The sequence below is a fragment of the Canis lupus genome, chromosome 15 (assembly GCF_003254725.2).
Source record: "Canis lupus dingo isolate Sandy chromosome 15, ASM325472v2, whole genome shotgun sequence".
Taxonomy (NCBI): domain Eukaryota; kingdom Metazoa; phylum Chordata; class Mammalia; order Carnivora; family Canidae; genus Canis; species Canis lupus.
Window position 1 is genome coordinate 12403167 of NC_064257.1, and position 18275 is coordinate 12421441.

Consider the following 18275-nt stretch of genomic DNA (forward strand, 5'->3'; position numbering starts at 1 on the left):
TCCAGCCCCCTCTGCTCCTCAGAGAGGCAGCACAGCACCACGCCTGGCACAGCAGACCCTCTCTCCAAGGATGCTGACTCATGCTGTCTCTCCTCTGGTCTGGCTCTCTTCTGAGTGATGGAGAGTTTTCACTTGGCCTAAACTCCTTGCATACCTCCGCGCTGGAGAGTAATTGTTGAGGGAAAGTTACTGGGCTCTGCTGAAAGTCATTTTTAGATTCCAGAGCAGGACAAGAAGGAACAATGACATCACATGTGCATGACTAATTCAAAGCACTTTAATCTTCAAAATGTCAAACTTTATGGTCAGTGGCTGTTCACAGCAAGCGGTGGCACTGTGAATGTTAAAATACCAGGGTGGCAGGGCATCGAGACTGGGAGTCTTTGTAAGGGCAAACCATCTCCAGAGGTGACGGCTGGTGCTTGCGGGCCAGCTCTGAAGCACAGTCTGAAACACAAAGTCATTGTAAGTGAGTGGCCACCGATGATTAATATGTTCTAGGTAAATGCACATTAGCAGAGGTCTCTACTACAACCCTGAAAGGTAGGCATTGTGGTCCCCTTGGTGCAGGAAGTAGGGGGAGGAGACTGGTGCTCAGAGCAAGCAGGGAATTTATGCAAGGTCATGTAGTCAGCAAGTGCTTCTGCTAATTCCCCAAGTCAGGTCTCTCAGCCTCCAAAGCCAGCTCTGCTGCAGCCATAGCAATTGCCTTTTGCCTTCGTGGCTTTAAAGTTGGATCTGTCAATGATCTGAGACAAATTTGGAATAAGTAAAGTCCTACTTCATATAACCTTAGGTCTGTGTTAAGAAACCGGAGGAGCCTCACCAACTGGTGGCCCATGGATGATTCTCTTCTGCAGATGGTGGGTTTGGCCAGATTCTATCCATTGGGTTCTGACCTCCTGGGAATCAGGGGAGCCAGGCTGGAATCCAGACATCCAGAAACTTCCTGTGTGACCCAGGAACTTCATGTTCCCTCTCTGGGCTTTCATTTTCATATTTATAGAAGTGTTAGAGGGATTGATGGAAAAACAAATACTTACCAAGCACCCGCTCTGTAACAGGTCCCGTGTTGGGCCCTGGAGATCAAAGATGAATAGACATTGCTTCTGCACCCAAGGGGGCAGTTGAACTAAGGAATCTCTGATGTCCTAGGTATGGTATGAACTCAAATTGCAACTATAAGTACAGATGATGAGTTAAGGGTATTTGACCCTTTTCAGTGTGTCTTAGATCTACTGGAACCTAGACACAAGGCTTTGAACTATATCCCAATGGGTCCAGGCAGGGAGGCAAGTGAGCATATACAAACCCAAAGGGCCCAGACATTGGCCATTCATTTATTCAATTATTTACTCATTGTTTAACAAGGAGTTTCTGAGCACTCCTTCTGTGTCAGGTCCCATACTGGGAGGCTGGGGACATAGAAACGGACCAAGTGAGGCCCCTGCATTCCAAGGTACAATCTGATGGAAAAGTTGACGTGCAGATGTTACAATTAACAGACATTCTAGACCAAAGCCCAGAGACATGACATGACACAAATGCTGGGTGAGGAGCTAGAAAAGTCTAGAGCTTCAATGCTGGGAATGACAGCAGATGGAATATTCTTTCTCCCCTCACTGATGTTGGGTGTATCTGGGTGACTCGCCTTGGTGAAGGTGACGCTAACAAAACTGACTTGGACAGAGGTCTTCCACACGCCCACGCAGTTGGGCTTGACCCTGGCTATTGCAGCCAGCCGCCAGGAGAGACACCGGCACCTCAGCCCAGCCCTAGGATGCACACTGGGAACCAGCCTGCAGCCAACGCAGCCTGGAGCCCTCCCTTCTGGCCAAGTTTATCCTGGATCAGTCAAACCCGTCACATGCATACCTGGGAGACAAAGAATGAAAAATAGATAAAATCATTAGGGGAGGGAGTGCTTAGAGATGGGACTGCACAGAGTGTGAGGGCCTGGCTTTGGGTGCCCTACTGTGGAAGGTACGTGCTGGTCATTCTGAGTGATCATGATCAGATTGTCAGGATTCTCGACCCACCAAGAGAGCTAGCAACCACAAGCCCCAGTGGAGCGTGAGGGGCCAAATACGACTTCCCAGCCGAGGATTCCATGAGGTGTGTGCCACGAGGACCGGAGCATCTTCCGTGCTCCCAGCTGAGGGGGGAAGCGTATCACAGAGATTCCTACCCCCCAGAAGGTACTGATACCTCAGCCTGTGCACAGCCGCTCAAGGCTGGAGTGGAAGGCACTGGGCCCAGTAACCTCCAGCAGAAAGCAGCCCCTCCCTTCCCCCTTCACTGTGCAAACAAATAGCATCTTCTCTGTGAGCCTCAGCATGAAAGATCGAGAAGCACTGGCTTAGCATGAGGGGTCCAGGCCCTGCCTGTGCTGCTGAGGATGCACTATCTGCTGTTTCCCTCCCAACGAGGTCTGTCCCCTTTAGGCCCCAGACATGTCTTCCTTCCTTCAGACGGTGAGCAGAGAGCAGAAAGCCAGTATTGCACCTTTGCATCCATAATATACCATCGGAGGATTTTTTTATTACCTTGTCAAGACAAAGAGCAATGGGCTGCATTTAAATTCAGAACCCAACCGACTGCAGCATCATGTCTGAATCCTTTATAGCAGCCTCTGCTTTAGCTTTGAGAGCTGCCCCAGACAAGCCTCCACTGGGTCCCTGTCCCCACGCGTTCTGTCTCCCTCCAGTGCCGGGCCTCACATGCACTTAGATGGTAAAAGAAAGGACTTAGTCAGCGTGGTATGGGCCCAGACTGCTCTCAGAGCACAGGAATGTCTGCGTGTAAGGAGGGCTGGAACAGGTGGGGACACCTTCCTGGAAGTGGTGAGTCTCCTAATAAGATTTAGTAAGGTGCTCACGGTTTCCAGGGCTTTCACATATACAGGGTCACAACAAATCATCACAGCAGTTCTGTGAAGGAGGAACAATTATCCTCATTTTACAGCTTAGAAAACAAAGGCTCAGTGAGGTCAAATTGCCTGACAGAAATGCACAACGTGGTTGTATAAGTCAGGCTTCTCCAGAGAAACAGAACCAATAGGATTTATAGAGAGAGAAGGATTTATTTTAAGGAATTGGCTGGGGTGCTTATGGAGGCTGGCAAGTCCAAAATCTGCAGGGTAGGCCAGCAGGCTGGAGACCCAGGGAAGAGCAGACTTAACAGTTCAGACCTGGACACCTGGGTTACTCAGTGGTTAGGTGTCTGCCTTACGGCTCAGGGTGTGATGCTGGGGTCCTGGGATCAAGTCCCGCATCCGGCTCCCTGCGTGGAGCCTGCTTCTCCCTTTGCCTGGGTCTCTGTTTCTCTCTGTGTGTATCTCTCATGAATAAACAAATAAAATCTTTAAAAACAAAACAAAACAAAAAAACCGTTCAGACCTGAAGGCTGTCTGCTGCAGAATTCACTCTTGCTCAAGAGAGGGCAGTCTCTTGTTCTACTCAGGCCTCCAGTTGATTGGATGAAGCCCACCAACATTATGGAGAATAATCTGCTTCACTCAAAGTTCACCAAGTTAAGTGGTAATCTCTTTCAAAATTCCAGATCCTTCACAGAAACATCTGGAATCATGTTTAGACCACTTAAGTGGTCATCATGTCCCAGCCAAGCTGATATGTAGGATAGGTGGTCACAGTGGCAGAGCTCGACCTTGCCCCCAGGTCTGTTGGTTCAGATCTTGGCCCGGACTACAGCACAGTACACACGGGGAGCTATTGACTCTAAAAACAAAGAATTTGAAGGGGTGGCATGTAGTCCAATTTAACACATTTTATTGAGAGTCTTCATTGTGCCTAGCTCCGTTAATACTGAGATTTAGATTTTTTTTAATTCATTTTGAGAGAGAAAGAGAGAGAGAGCATGAGCGGGGGGGGGGAAAGAGGGAGAAGCAGGCTTCCTGCCAAGCAGGGAGCCTATGTGGGGCTCAATCCCAGGACCCAGGGATCTTGAACGGAGTCAAAGGCAGACACTTAACTGACTGAGCCTCCCGGGTGCCCCTAATACTGAGATTTAAAATGAAATAAAACAAAATAGCATCCACTATCACAGTCTGATGGAGGAACTTACAGTCTGGTGGTGATGCAGAGAAGGCCTCTGGAGAGTGGATCCTCATGAGTAAAGCAAGCCTCAGTGGTATAGGAACCCAGCATGTTAAGGAACTGTCCCATCTGGAATGGCGAGTTCATACAAGGGAGGCCCAGGAAGTAAAGCCGGCAAAATCTTCTAGAACCAGATAATAGCCTTGAGTGCCATAGTACTAATTTGATGTTTTAGCTTATAGGCAATGGGGAGCCAGAGAAGGTTCTTGGGCAAGAAAATAGCATGAGGAATTGACTATTAATAGGAGAACAGATGGTGTATATGGGAGGAGGTAGAGAAGGGGAGTCAGCTTAGTTTACCCTGGACTAGTGGGCCCTTCCTCTCAGTATGATTTTGGGAGCACTGCAGGGTCCCTACTTCATTCCCCAAGTACTAGAGAAACAACTGGCAGGGGCCAAGTGTTTCTCCCACCTACTGACTTCTCAGGGAAGACAAAGAATTAAGAAACAGACTGGGTTAGGCAGCAGGCATTGCCCTAGGTGTTTCCCTAAAGAACCATGTGGAGAAGATAGGACTGGTTACTGCTCTCATTAGACCGATGAGGTCATTGAAAGTACCTGTCCAGGTCACACAGCTGAGTCCATCTGGCCTCAGAGTCTGGATTCTCACCGTGTGACTCCACAGCCAGGGCTCTGAGCCACTGAACCGCGCTGGGCTGTGGCCTTGGGAGGGGCCCTCGACGCTCCAGCGTCGTAAGGAGAAAAGAGGAATAAATGGAGGGGCAAAGAGAAAAAAACCAAGAGTTGAGGAAACAAAGGTCATTTTTGGAAGACTCCCATGCCTTACCAAGGCCTGACTCAGGAACAGGTGCTGGAAACGGACACGTAGCCATATCTGGGAAAACAGAATGCCAGCCAGAGAGACCTCAGAGAGACGATCGATGATCACTTGCCAGAAGCCATCCCGAGCTAGAGGCCCAGCTCCACCCACTGTCCAGACTGTTTCTGTTGGCACTGGGAGAGGAGTCACTGCTCGCAGGGCCCTCTGCTGGACTCTCGTCCCTACAAGCAGGCCAGCCCTTCCCAGTTAACCCTCCATGCTAGGGTGGGGTGAACCCAGGAGAGGGCAGCGATTTCCTGGTTTGCTCCCATCTGTAACCATTGTCTTACCTGGTGGGAGGCATCATCTGCTGTAATTAGGCTTCATTAAAATGCTGATTAATAACATCCTGCCTGGGCCAGGCGGATGCTTGGATTGGCCTCATCACTGTAAATGTGAGTGTTTTTTTTGCAACTATTTACACACAGTTAACACCTCTGCAGGGCCCCAAAGGAAGGAGGCAGCGCAGGCTGTTCAAATAGCCCCGCGCACAAGGAAACCCAAGGCAAGGAGGTGGCCAGAGATGGAAGTGGAGTCTGAGCGTGGAGGGCTGAGGGGGCGAGCTAAGCTCCCAGTCTAGGTTACAGATGGGGCCTCACCAACTGGTGGCCCACGGCTGATTTTTTTCTGCAGATGGTGGGTTTGGCCAGAAGAATGTTTGCTGGCTGGTAAGTTGGTTGGTTGGTTGATTGAATGTTGAGTTTGAGGGGTTTTGAGTGTGGCATTTGCTGTCCAATTTGCCACTGATCCTATTGTTTCACAGCTGTCGTTGCACATATTTCTTACCTGACAGGTAAGAGGTGAGGCGGTAAAAAGAACACATTTATAGGCAGCAGATGTGTGTGAACAAAGAGTTAGAAAGGTAAGAGCAGGAGCAAGGATCAGATAGACATTGCGGTGCCCAGAGAGGATGAGACAGAGCCGAGAGGTAAAGGCAGGGTGGAGTCTCCAGCCTCCCACGTCATCTCCAGCAGTTGGAGTGTGAGTGTAGCGGGGGTGAGAGAGGTGGGTCAGGAGAGGCTACAAGGAGATGGCAGGAGCCAGCGCCCAGAAGGAGCCTTGAATACTGTGTTTAACGGGCTAGGGCTTGACCTAGAGAAAGTATGGAAACCATTCAAAAGAAGTTTCAGTCAGAGAGAAACACAGTCCTACCCATGTCCTAGAAATATCACTCTGGCAACAGTGACAAGAATGGCCCGGACAGCAGCAAGGAGAGACCAGAGGCCATTGAGACCATCTAGAAGCGTGACCATAAGGCCTGAACCAGGGCAGAGGTGGTGCAGTAGAGAGGAAGAAGGACTTGAAAGTCAGGACTGGGGTGAACTCAGTGAGAGATCCACTGGTTTCCTTCCTGGAGGGAGACAGCAGTGCTTCCGATTGATCACAGGCCTGGCTGTCGAGCCCATGAGGTTTCCAGGAGAAAGCCCAGAAATGGAGGAACGCTGACCTCATACCCCACCTTCCAAACAGAAGCCAATCTCGTGAAAAGCCAATCTTCAGTGTGAGGTGGGGCATGGTGGGGGTGGCGGGACGAGAAGAGCTTGGGTGGGGTCTTCCCATCTCTCATCTCTCGGGCCTCACCATAGCAGCCGAACTTTGCCAACTTCTCATTTGCTCTCACAGCACAGGTCAGCCTGGTTTTAGAGCCCAGAGATCAGCCACTTTCCCAAAGCTACTGGTGGCCAGAAGTTTTTTGTCATATCTTTTCTATATTTAAGAAGCTTATTTCTGTTTCTCTGTGCCTATATGATCCCTATTTATAAGACTTCTTGTTTGTCTCTCTCACACACACAGTGTCTGTCTCTCTTTATCTCTGAGAATTTCTATGTCTTTGTGTGTTGCTTCTCTCAGTATCTCTCCCTCTCTGTGCTTCCCTTTTTTCCTAGCTCATTTTTTTTCCCTCCCTCTCTCTCCTCTTCCCCAATTCTCTTTCTCTCTATCCCCAGTTCTGATTAGACAAATGACCCAGGGATGGGGCCAGTCTCTGCCCGGTGGCTAGGCTAATTGATGGCTGCTATAGAATTGCCTAAGCAAGGAACTCTTGTCATTAGCAAGTGATGGGTTGCCTTGGCCTACAACTAGGAAACCTTTGAAATCCTGCATCTAAATTGCCATTCTTTTGACTGCTGCTAGTGATGCTAATTAGCTGTGTTAATTGGATGTTTTGATATTTGAAGAGCAAAGCAATCCAATTCCTTCCTCCAGAAAGCCAAAATTATTAATGAATTTGGCAGCAGCCTTGGCTTTCTTTCCACAGTGGGCACAGCCAAAGATTTTGGGGCAGGGGAAGGGCTGGTTCTGAGGAAGTGCCTTGTGTGCTCCTGGGGAGAGGGAGAGGCTGAGAAGCTGGCTATGGAGCTTCCTAGTGGTGAAATCACGCAGCGGGACAGAAGGGTCTCAGATCATGAGTTCAGAGACCAGCATAAGGAATTTGACTCTGCTCTGCCATTATCTGCCCTGTTTGAAATTTTGCATCCCGATGCCGAACACAGTGCCTGACACACAGTCAGCATCTAACACATATGATTGAGTGAATAACCAATACAAGCACTGATTTTGGAGTCAGATTCAAATTCCAGTTGGACCATTTTCCAGCTTGATGATTTGAGCAAAAGTTACCTCACCCATGGATCTCAGATTTTCCTCCAACTACATATTTGTGAACAGTTCTGATCAACATAATTTTCTTCAACTTGCTATATTTTCATTGATGTTTTAGCATCCTCTCACACATGCCTGGTACCTCAAATGCCTAACCTGTCTCTTAATCTGGTTTGGATTATAAAACAGTGTGATTAAAGCTGAAGGAAAGGTAGGTCCAGGATTCTGTGGGGACACAGAGAGCAGATCAAGTAAGCAACTAAATTCAGTCTTGAGGAATCTGGGAAGACTTCCTAAACAGGACAGACTTTGAGCTAGGTTTACAAGGGTGATTAAACATTCACCAAGAGGAAAAGAGGAAGACATTCCACAAGGGCCTGAAAGCCCAGAGCTGTGGATGAACTCACTGCTCTGAATTAGAGACCTAAATGATCTCTTACAGCATTGTTTAAGGGAGAAAACTATAATCAAGGGCAGGAACAGGAATCTAGAGAAGAAAAGGCTGGGTGTGGTAGACTTGCCATCTCACTCACCAATGGAAGGAAATTTCTTTGGGAAGCCAAGCCCACAGCCTACAATCTAGTTAATTGCTCCTTGGGATGTTTTCAAACACCATGAGGGGCACAGCTTGGACAGATTGATCATGAGTTCCAAAGACATAGTACAAAGATTATGAGTGATTACTGCATCTTAAAAGTGTTGGAATCTATCTAATCTAATCTAAACTGCCCCTTTAAGGGAAGCAAGGAAAGAAGAAGGAAGGAAGGAAGGAAGGAAGGAAGGAAGGAAGGAAGGAAGAAGGAAGAAGGAAGGAAGGGAGGGAGGAAAATCGAAGGAAAGAAGGAAGTAAGCAAGCTTTCTTAAAACCATAATATTTAAAATCATTTCCAATTTACAGATGTGATGCTCCTTCTGTGCATACCTCATACTTCGACTTTGTATTAAAGGATCATCAGAAATTTAACAGGAAGAGAGTTTTGCAAGGACATCACACGGGCAAAGGCACAAATGACAATGGAGCATTGGGAGTACCTGGTGCTAGAGTGTGGCCAGGGCATGGGATCAGTATTGGGGAGAGACTACATAGGTGGGTGGGGGCCACATCACAAGAGGTGCCGGGTGTAGGAGATTGACAATTTATCCTACAGGCAATGAGGAGCTTTCTTCACATTTTAAAAACAAAGAACTATACAATATGAGATGTTACAACATCTCTTTGATGTTCCTTTTCATAGTTCCTGCTAGACAGTGAGCTCTGAAAGGAGCTAATCATTTCTGATTTATATCTGTGTCTCCAGGACAAGGAACATAGTAGGTATTCACAATCGTTGGCTGCCTAAAATTGAGGTGGCTTAACTGATACCCAAAAGGGGTAATGACCTGTTCAGCATCACTGTGAAACCTGGTGGCAAAAGTGGGCCTGACCCCAGGCCAGAGCTTCGGCTAAATCAACATCCCTGGGTACCAGATCTCAGCTGATTCGGGGATTTGGATTTGAGTGCATCCTGTGTGACATGGTCTAGGGACATGGCTCATTACCTCCAGATCTCTCTCGGTAGTACTGAACCCTTTCCCTCAGAAAGCCTAGCAGAATCCGGGCCCAACCTTAGGAAGTTCGTTGGCCTTTGGTATCCTCATAAGACCCACTGATGTCCTGGCCCAAATGTTCTCTCCTGGGTCACCCATTGCCATTATCACATATTTAAGGATCACCATGGCTCAAGGCCTGGGGGATAGAAAAAAATGAGTCAGACACAGTTGCTGTGCTTAAGGACTAGTCTGAACCTGAACATCTCAAGACACAGACCAAGTTGGATGCCTCTCAGCATCCATGGTGCCTGGCATCCACTGGCTCGAGTTGATTCAATGATGGAGAGAAGAACCTTGAGGAGATAGGGAAGCAAGGACACCACATATACCTTACATCACAGTGAGAACACTGCAGGTATCATGAAAGAGGAATGGAGTTCAAAGGAGAAGAGAGTTGCTCCCAGGAACCAATTTCAAAAATTTTGTGAAGAATGTGGTGGGGTCCATGCTAAGCCTTGAAGAATGACTGGACTGAGGCTAAGGTGGAGAGAGAGCATGAGCAAAGGCACAGGCTGTGTCAGTAATTATTTAACAAATGTCCGTGTAGTGCCTCCTGTATGCTGGGGGCTGTGAGGGGCAGTAAGGATACCGAGCCGCCCTCCCAGAGTTTGCCATCCTGGAGGGGGAGGAGGCAGGAGGGAGTGTATTGTATGTGCATGCACATGTAGCAATTGTGTGTGTGTGTGTGTGTGTGTGTGTGTGTGTGTGTTGGGGAGGAGGGGGAGGGCAGTGATATAGGATTAAGGGGAGGTCTGGGGGAGACTATCAAGTTTGCTAGGCCCAGTCCAGAGCAACCAACGATCTAAACTTGCAGGTCACGTTGGCCTTTATTCTCTACCTGCTATAAAAGGTGTTTGATGTGGAAGGAAAGAAAACTAACACTCACTGAGCTCCTGCTACATACCAGTGAAAAGCACTTTACATACAATATTCTTATTTAATTCTCTGAACCACTTTGAAGTAGGTCTGTGCATCCTTGTTTTACAAATGAGGAGGCCAATTTTAAGCCACTGGTTGGTGATGGAATCTTTGTGACTCCACAGTCCTTGATTTTTTAATACTACGCCATGCTGACCAGCCAGCGTGCTATGCTGGGCCCTCTCCTGTGCCCTGGTTGGTTGGGGTAGGGGGGTGGGGGTGGGAGTGAGCGTGTGTGTGCACGCGTGAGTGCGTGAGCCTGCCCCCATATGCCCGCATGCAGGTACCCACTGTGGGCTAAGGGAGATGCTGACTGCTCCGTCCAATTAATGCTCCATCCGTCCCTGCTGTCTCTTTGTGATCAGAATTAATTGCTGCCCATGACGCTGTGTAGAAGGGAAAGGACGGCCATCGGCAGCGCTGCTCGCTGCTCGGGGGATAAAAACATTGTAACGCAAAACAAAACTGGCTCCCGAGGATTTGAAATAGGAAATTCTTTCTGTTGGAGAAAGATTCGGTGTTCTGTGACCAAAGTCAATGTTCTCTGACCCTATTCAGGGAGAAGGACAGCCTGTTCCTGTTCTGGTCGGCGGTACTGGGTAAAGGAAGTGTGGCAATATATGGATTTGGAAAATTGGTCGCGTATAAAAACTGACCATGTGATTTTGCAAATCTCTTCATCTGTAAAATTAGGAGGTTTGACGAGGTGAACTCCAGGGTCTTTTTACTCGAATTTCTTGGGTTGCCAGTGATAGAAAAACCAATTTGAACAGTCTTAAGTAAAAAGTTAAAGTCTGAAGTCAAGTCTAACGGAGCACTGGTTTTAAGCATGCCTGGATCTGGAGACAGTGTCATCAGGACTTGGTCTCAAGCTGCTCCCTGAGTGATGACCCCGTTCTCTGCAGGCTCTCCCCCAGTGGGAGGAAAATGCAGCTCCTGGTGGACATCCCATCCTCTCAGGGTTACGGGTGATTCCCTCTCTCACAGGCCCCGACTCTATCCTCCTGCACCATCTGGTTGGGGCCAGTTCCTCTGAGCCACAGGGACTGACACTGGGGGTTCAATATGGAAAAATGGGGTGTTGGGAAAGGGGAATCGATTAAGAGCAGGAAAACAAAACCAGACAGATGTCTGCTGTTGGTACCCTCCTGCTGAGATGTTTTAGGATCCTCTAGCTCTTTGATACACTGTAAAGTTCAACCTAGAATAAGTGAAGGTCAGCAAACTTCAGGGAGTACTTAAAGCCAGGAGATGTGGTTAAAGGCAAAAGAGAAGATAAAGTATTTTTGAGCATCTACTTTATGCAAGAGTCCCTCCCCGGTGGTTTCGTGTTCATTAGGTCATTCAATCCTCACAGTGCTCTAGTTAGGAGCTATTGTCATTCCCGCTTCACAGAGAAGGACATTTAGGATCAGAGGGTGAGCTGCTTGCCTACAGTTTTTGTTTTGTTTTGTTTATTTAAAGATTTTATTTATTTATTCATGAGAGAGAGACAGAAAGAGAGAGAGAGGCAGAGGGAGAAGCAGGCTCCCGGCAGGGAGCTCGATGTGGGACTCGATCCCAGGACCCCGGGATCACGCCCTGGGCCGAAAGCAGGTGCTAAACCGCTGAGCCACCCGGGAATCCATTTGGAATCCATCCAAAGCCTACGGTTTTATATCCATTCATTTATTTATTCTTCCCACAAGCAAGGTAGGAAAACGGGGGAGTCCTATTAAGCTGTGGGGAACCGAGGATGGGGAGGATGCAGGCCCTGCCCTCCAGGAGCTCACAGTCTAGCTGGGAAGAGACAGAGGCAAAGAGGAGCGGAGATTCGGGGTGTAATGGTCCGGTCCCAGCCGGCGCAGGTCGGACACGCAGCTCTGCCCACTGGCTCCCAGGCCCTGCTCCTTCAGGTCCCCTCCAGACCCAGGCCCGAGGCTCCCTGCTCTGACTTCCCGGGGCGATGTTCTGAGAGGGTTTGGCTTAAGAGGAGCACATGTCCCTGGAGGCCACTAGTTCTCAATGGGGTTCACCCTCTGCCTATACCCAGCTAGCTGTGGAAGGAACAGGACCCCTAGACCCCAGGATCATAGTTCTCTCCATGAAACATTTCCATCTCTTCATCTTGGGCTTTACGTAGGCTCCTTGGAAATGATCAATCACGTGGTGCTGGAGTCTCCTTCTCCTCTTCATCAGACAGTCCTCTTCCAGGGACCCTCATTCTGGACTTTTCCTGCTTCCCTAGAAGTGACAGGGGAAGAACAAGTCCACTTTACCTGCTGAAGTTGGTGACGCTTGCTCTCACCCTGCCTTGCGCTAACCCCCATAGCTCAGCATTTCTCTTCCCACAGTCTCCAGGACCTGACCTCCGTTCCTCCTCCCAGTGAAGTCCTCAGACACCGGGTTTCCCTCCGATTTCCTACCATGAGCAGCAAAATATTAGCTGAGCACCAAATGTGCCGTACACCGCCAGACACGGGGGACCTCATGGTGAATGAAGCGACACAGTTTTTGCAACCACGGAACTTGGTGGCCTTGTGGAAGAGGCGGTTATTTACCAAAACCACAGAGACACATGAGGTTACAGACAGGAGAGGCCCATGCGGGGGCCCCGGGGTGCTGGGAGGGGTATGACGGCAGCCCCTGACTTGTCCAGGGGCTCACGGAGGCTTTCTTGAAGGAGCGGGAGCTGGGCTGGGGGCTGAAGAAGGGGCGGACGTTCCCGGAGGCCGGGAAGCCCAAGGCCGGCCCCGCAGAGGGAGAGTGCGCGGCCCACAGCGGGCCTAGGAAGCCCGCCCTCAAGGGATCCCCGACAACGCGGGTCGCAGCAGGACTCGGCTGTCCCGTTGTTATTAGAATAGGGCAGGATCGAACGAGACGTGGAACAGGCATGTTTTATATCCTGACACCGGACAGATCTGATGAGTGTTGGCCAGAGGGAGGGAGGGAAGCAGACGGGCCGACAGGCAGACAGCGGTGTGGAATAGTGAGGATAGGAAAGTTCCTAAGAAAACATATCCTATCCTAAAAAAAAAACTGGATATATGTGTCAGTCTCATGGGGAGCTCAAGCCCAGCTCCTTAGCCATCCTGTCAGTGGCCCCCCTCAGCTGTGCCTGACAAGGAACCGACATGTCTCCCAAAGAACGCGAGATGCGAGGAAATGCCAGTAACTGGACATCACGGCGGAGCTTCGTCGTAGGAACCATAGGAGTCGTGTGACACAAACGTGCAGCAAAATAAAATTAGGCGACCCTCCTACTGAGGAGAGTGCCATAGAGGGATTCCAGGGAACAAAGAACTCCCTGGAGTCTAGGGGAGCCGTAGTCCGACTTCACATCCAGGATCACTGCGGGCACCGCCACCTACTCCCCAACGCAGGAACCTGACGTCTACCCTTGAGGCGGCCAGAACCCTGCATCCAGCCCCCCGGCTCGCGTCCATTTCACACGACCAGTATTTCTAGTTCTGTCTCCTCCTTCTTGCCCCACTCTTAGTGTCCCAGCGCAGGCCTTCCCCATCCTCCCTAGACTAGAGCTGTCCTCCCTGCCTCCAGTCCTGGTCCCTTCCAAACCATCCTCTACCAGGGCCACAGGAATGATCACGATGAAGCCAAATCTAACGTTCTCTCTGCCTCCCTTACAACCTTGCCATGCCTCCTTATCACCTGCGGCATAAAGTTCACGTTCATTACCTCACACGAGGCGCTCATGACCTGTCTTTGTGTATTTCTCTTGCTTCCTTCTTCGTCTTGTAGAAGGTATTCCAGCCACGCCAAATGTCTTCCCACCTTTGAGGGGATCAGCATGCCTCAGCTTGCACATGCCTCTGCCTCTGGCCAGGGATCCCTTTCCACGAACGCCATCATCCCCTCTGTGCCTGGTCAGCTCCTACTCTTGACTTTGGTCAAGTCCCTCAGATTCCAACCTCATCCTCCATGTGTTTGTTCATTGTCTCCCCTACTGGGATGTGAGCTCCATGAGCAAGGTGTATCTCAGCATCTAGAAAAATACCTAGTACATAGGAAATTCTTAATTATTTGTTGACTGCAATTACTTAAAGCACATTTATCTCAAATAAAAGACCCCACCCTGTTTGGCGCAGGTGTTACCTCCTCTAAGAAGTCCTCTGGGGTCCCTCCAATGTCAAAACTTATTTTCTGTGCCCCTGCTTCCCTCTGCCATAGTAGTCATTGCCCTGCACTGCAGTTTTTATCTACCTGTCTTCTGTGAGGGCTGCTCAGGACAGAGGTTGACTTTTCATCTCCAAGTCCGTAGCATCTGGCCCAGAGCCTGACACAGCAGGGAATAAATATTGAATAAAGGAACACAGTCGGGGCAGCCCCGGTGGCTCAGCGGTTTAGCGCCGCCTTCAGCCCAGGGCATGATCCTGGAGACCTAGGATCGAGTCCCACATCAGGCTCCCTGCGTGGAGCCTGCTTCTCCCTCTGCCTGTGTCTCTGCCTCTCTCTCTCTCTGTGTCTCTCATGAATAAATACATAAAATTTATTTTTAAAAAAAGGAACACAGTCATTTTAAGACAGTTAAGATAATAATTATAGCATGATCATAATTCCCAGTAACCTCAGGCCTTGCAGTTGGACAGACCTGAGTTTGAGTCTTAACCTTCAACTGTTAGTTGAGCAATGTTAGACACGGGACTTCTCTGAACCTCGGTTTACTAACCTGGAACATGGGAATAATAAAATCTGCCCTTTTTGTGCATAATAAATAGCACAGTGCCTGAAAGATAGTAAATGATCCTAAACATAAGTTCTACCCCCTGAGTTTCAAGTTCAAGACAACAACTTGTTATTTCAAGTTCAAAATAACACAAGGGCAGGAAAGAAAATCATAAAATGTTAGAGCCAGTGGAGCCCTAAAGAGTAGAATTTAAGGGATGGGATCATTTCTATTTTGCTTAAGATGGAACAAAAATGTCCCCAAATGAGGATTAAATGTAAGGAGGTAGCCGAGAATAAGGTGTTATAGTGGAGTTTGACTATAGTGTAGCCATCCCTTGGTGAAACCGTGGAAGAAGCCCAACTCCTCCTGATGATACAAATGGGGACAAGGAAGCCCGGGGCGGGGTGAGTGACTTAGCCCAGGTCGTCCGGCAGTTTGGTAAAAGCTGACATTCAAATATGGGTCTCTTGACTCCCAAGATATTGCTCATTTTATTAATCCATGTAAGTGCTTCAAATTCCGGGCCAAATCAGAATGAAGACACAAGGAACAAGGGAGTGGCCTTCTTTTTTTTTTTTTTTTTTTTAAAGATTTTATTTATTTATTCATGAGAGACACAGTTTGAGAGAGAGGCAGAGACACAGGCAGAGGAAGAAGCAGGCTCCTTGCAGGGAGCCTGATGTGGGACTCGATCCCAGGTCTCCAGGATCACGGCCTGGGCCAAAGGCGAGCACTAAACCGCTAAGCCACCCAGGGATTCCCGGAGTGGCCTTCTTTTAAAGACCATATCCTGTCCCTTTAGTGAGCCTCTTCAATTCTAAGCTAGTTTCAATTATTACTTTTGCTTTCCAGCCTAAAGACTGGCCTGCGATTCTCAGCCGCTGAATGGCCCACCATTCTGTTTGTAGTTGCTTCTAGGCCCATCTTAGCAGAGGAGGAGCCATTCTTCTCCTTACACAGTCATCCAGCCCTAATGTCTATAGTGCCTGGACCGGGAGCAGCTTAAGGCAGGACCATGCCTGTTGTGTTTAGCCCCCCAGTGTAGCCTATAAACCTATTACCTGGCTCAACACATAGGAGGTGCTTGATAAGCATCTGTTGAATGAATAACAAATAATAAATGACAACCTGCCCAGCGTGGTCTGAAGTTCAAAAGTCCCCCAAGGCCATCCTGTCCAGACTCAGGCACATTATTCCTAAGGTCGGATCTGCATCCGTTCTAGCCCAGCCAGCTTCCAGCTTGATTTCTCTTCCAGATACCCAGTCAGAGTGATGGGTACTGCCTCAGGCCTGAGAAGGCCTGCTCTGACCTGGGTGGCCAGAAACGGTAGCCTCTTCTCCTAGGATGGGGCAGAGAGAGAGTGAGGACCAGATCAGAACTAGAGACCATTTCAGCTCACCCTCTAGCCAATTTTACAGAGAAAACTGTAGGAAACCTGCAAGACCTTACCCCTGAAAATCCAGATAATTCTAAAAACAATTTCTCCATCTCTCACTCTCTCTCTCTGTGCGTCTCTCTGTCCCTCTTTTTCTCTCTCCCACTTTATCCTGTTTTTTGGTTCATTGTCTTTTTCTTGCTTCTGTGATAGACCTAACGTGTGTTAAATGGCTCTGGAAAGAAATCTGAATGTGACACACCATTGTCCTTGAGGAGCTCGTGCTTTGTTGGAAACGACAGATTCATACACAGTAATAATAATAATAGAGAGTTACCACCTGCCTGCACTGTGCTAGGGGCTCAGGATCCATGATTTCTGATCCACACGAGAGTCCTTTGAGATAGGTAGCAGATGCGAAAACTGAGGCACAGAGATGTTAACGCAGCTTGCCCTAAACGTGTAGGAGCCAATATTAAAATCCATGCTTTTAAAAAAAAAAAAATCCATGCTTTTGGGACTCTAAACCCCACATCTAAACAGATGCAGGATGGGGTGCAGTGTCAGGGGACAGGCTTAGACTAGCTTATGCAAGGCCCTGAATGCCACATTTAAAAGTTTAGATCTTACCCTACAGGTGACAGAGAATCGGTGTAAGGTTTTAAGTCAGGAAGCGACAAGGTTAGCAATTATGAGAACATCGCTCTCAGTGCAAAAGGAGGGAAACTGAAGTCAAGAAGGCCAATTAGGCTGAAGCAATAGTTCAGATAAGAGAGAGGATCTGAAGTAAGGGGATGGATGGTAGAGCGAGAGGAGGAAGGCCACATCCACAACACGTTTAGGAGGCAAAATAAGCAGCATGCGGCCCTGTACGGGTATCTCCTGCCCCTGAGAGGCAGCAAATTATGTCAGTAAAAAAAAGACTGGGGTTGGACATGTCTGGATCCAAATCCGGTGAACGCACCTGCTGCTGTGCAGAAGGCCCTGGGGGTCAGGTGGGGGAGGTGGGGGTTGAGCACCCTGCAAGGTGCCCAGCACCCAGCCAGAGCTGCACTGCCCACCCGTGGGCGCACCTTCATCCCCCGCCCTTCGGCACCCGGAGGAGTTGTGGACGCACGCCGGAGGCTGGGTAATGACCCCAAACATGTCTAGATCCTAACCCCTGGATCCCATCAGTGTCGCCTATGTGGAGATGAGGCCTCTGTAGATGGGATTGCCACGGCTCTTGAGGCAGGAGCTTGTCTTGGGCTCCAGGGCTGGGCCCCGCACGCAGCCTTCTAGGAGGGAGCTGGAGCCCTGGGGGGCTCCCCCTCTTGATCTCAACTCAGGTCTAGATTGCAGGGTCGTGAGTTCCAGCCCCGCCCTGGGCTTGGAGCCTACACAGAAGCGGGGGGGGGGGGGGGGGGGGGGGGGGGGGACAGAGGGAGGTTGGCCGCACACAGAAGGAGGGGGACGGATGCAGTGTGGGGGGAGGCAGACCCCAGAGTGGTGGCGTCAGAAGCCAAGGCCGCAGCCCAAGGAAGCAGGGAGAGGCCTCCACGGGGAGGGGGGCCCCTGACGCCCTGTCTGCGCCCCAGTGAGACAGACTTCAGATTTCTGGGCCCAGACCTGCGGGACGGTAGATGCATGTTGTTTTAAGCTCCCGAGTTGGGGGGGCTGCGCAGCTGCAGACGAGCTGGGAGCCTGGGGACACAGCGGCCCCGGGGCCTGGGTATGCGCCCACCTCCCCTCCTGGATTCCCACCTTCCCCGTGGCATCTCGGTGCCAGGGGAGCCCTGCCTGTCCCCCTGTGTCCCGGCTCCGTCCCAGGCCTCCCACTGTCGCTGTCGCTGTCTCCTCTCTGCTTGTGTTGGTCTTTCTGTCCCACCTGCTGTTTCTCCTCCTGCCCCCCCCCCCCCCCCCCCCCGCGGCTGCACTGCTCGCTTGCTCTCTCCCTCTGCTGTTGCCTCCTACTCTGTCTCTCGTCCTCGCTCCCTTTCCCTCCACTTTTCAGGGTCCAGTCGCTCTCAGCCCCCGAGATGATCTTCCTTCCCGATCTTTCTGTTGCATCCTGACTGTTCCTCTTGCGTCTTCCTGGCCCCTGGCTTCTTTCCCTCTGGGTCTCCGGCCCTGCTGCCTCTCTGTGTCGTCCTCCGTCGCGTCCTCCCTTGCGTCCTCCCTCCCTGTCACTCTCTCTGCCGTGACCTCCG

At 49.9% G+C, this 18275-nt stretch overlaps 1 protein-coding gene and 1 long non-coding RNA gene across 15 annotated transcripts in view; one reads left to right on the forward strand and one right to left on the reverse strand.

Annotated features, from left to right (window-relative positions):
• The window catches only part of LOC112642495 (BEN domain-containing protein 5), a 1368880-nt gene that overhangs the window by 1328061 nt on the left and 22544 nt on the right, over window positions 1–18275 (forward strand). The gene's annotated exons all lie outside the window — the stretch shown is intronic.
• On the reverse strand, window positions 211–5056 carry LOC112642502 (uncharacterized). The gene is made up of 3 exons (XR_003125282.2): window positions 4903–5056; window positions 4084–4239; window positions 211–447 (listed from the first exon to the last, which is right to left on the reverse strand). It is a non-coding gene; the product is annotated as an uncharacterized LOC112642502 (long non-coding RNA).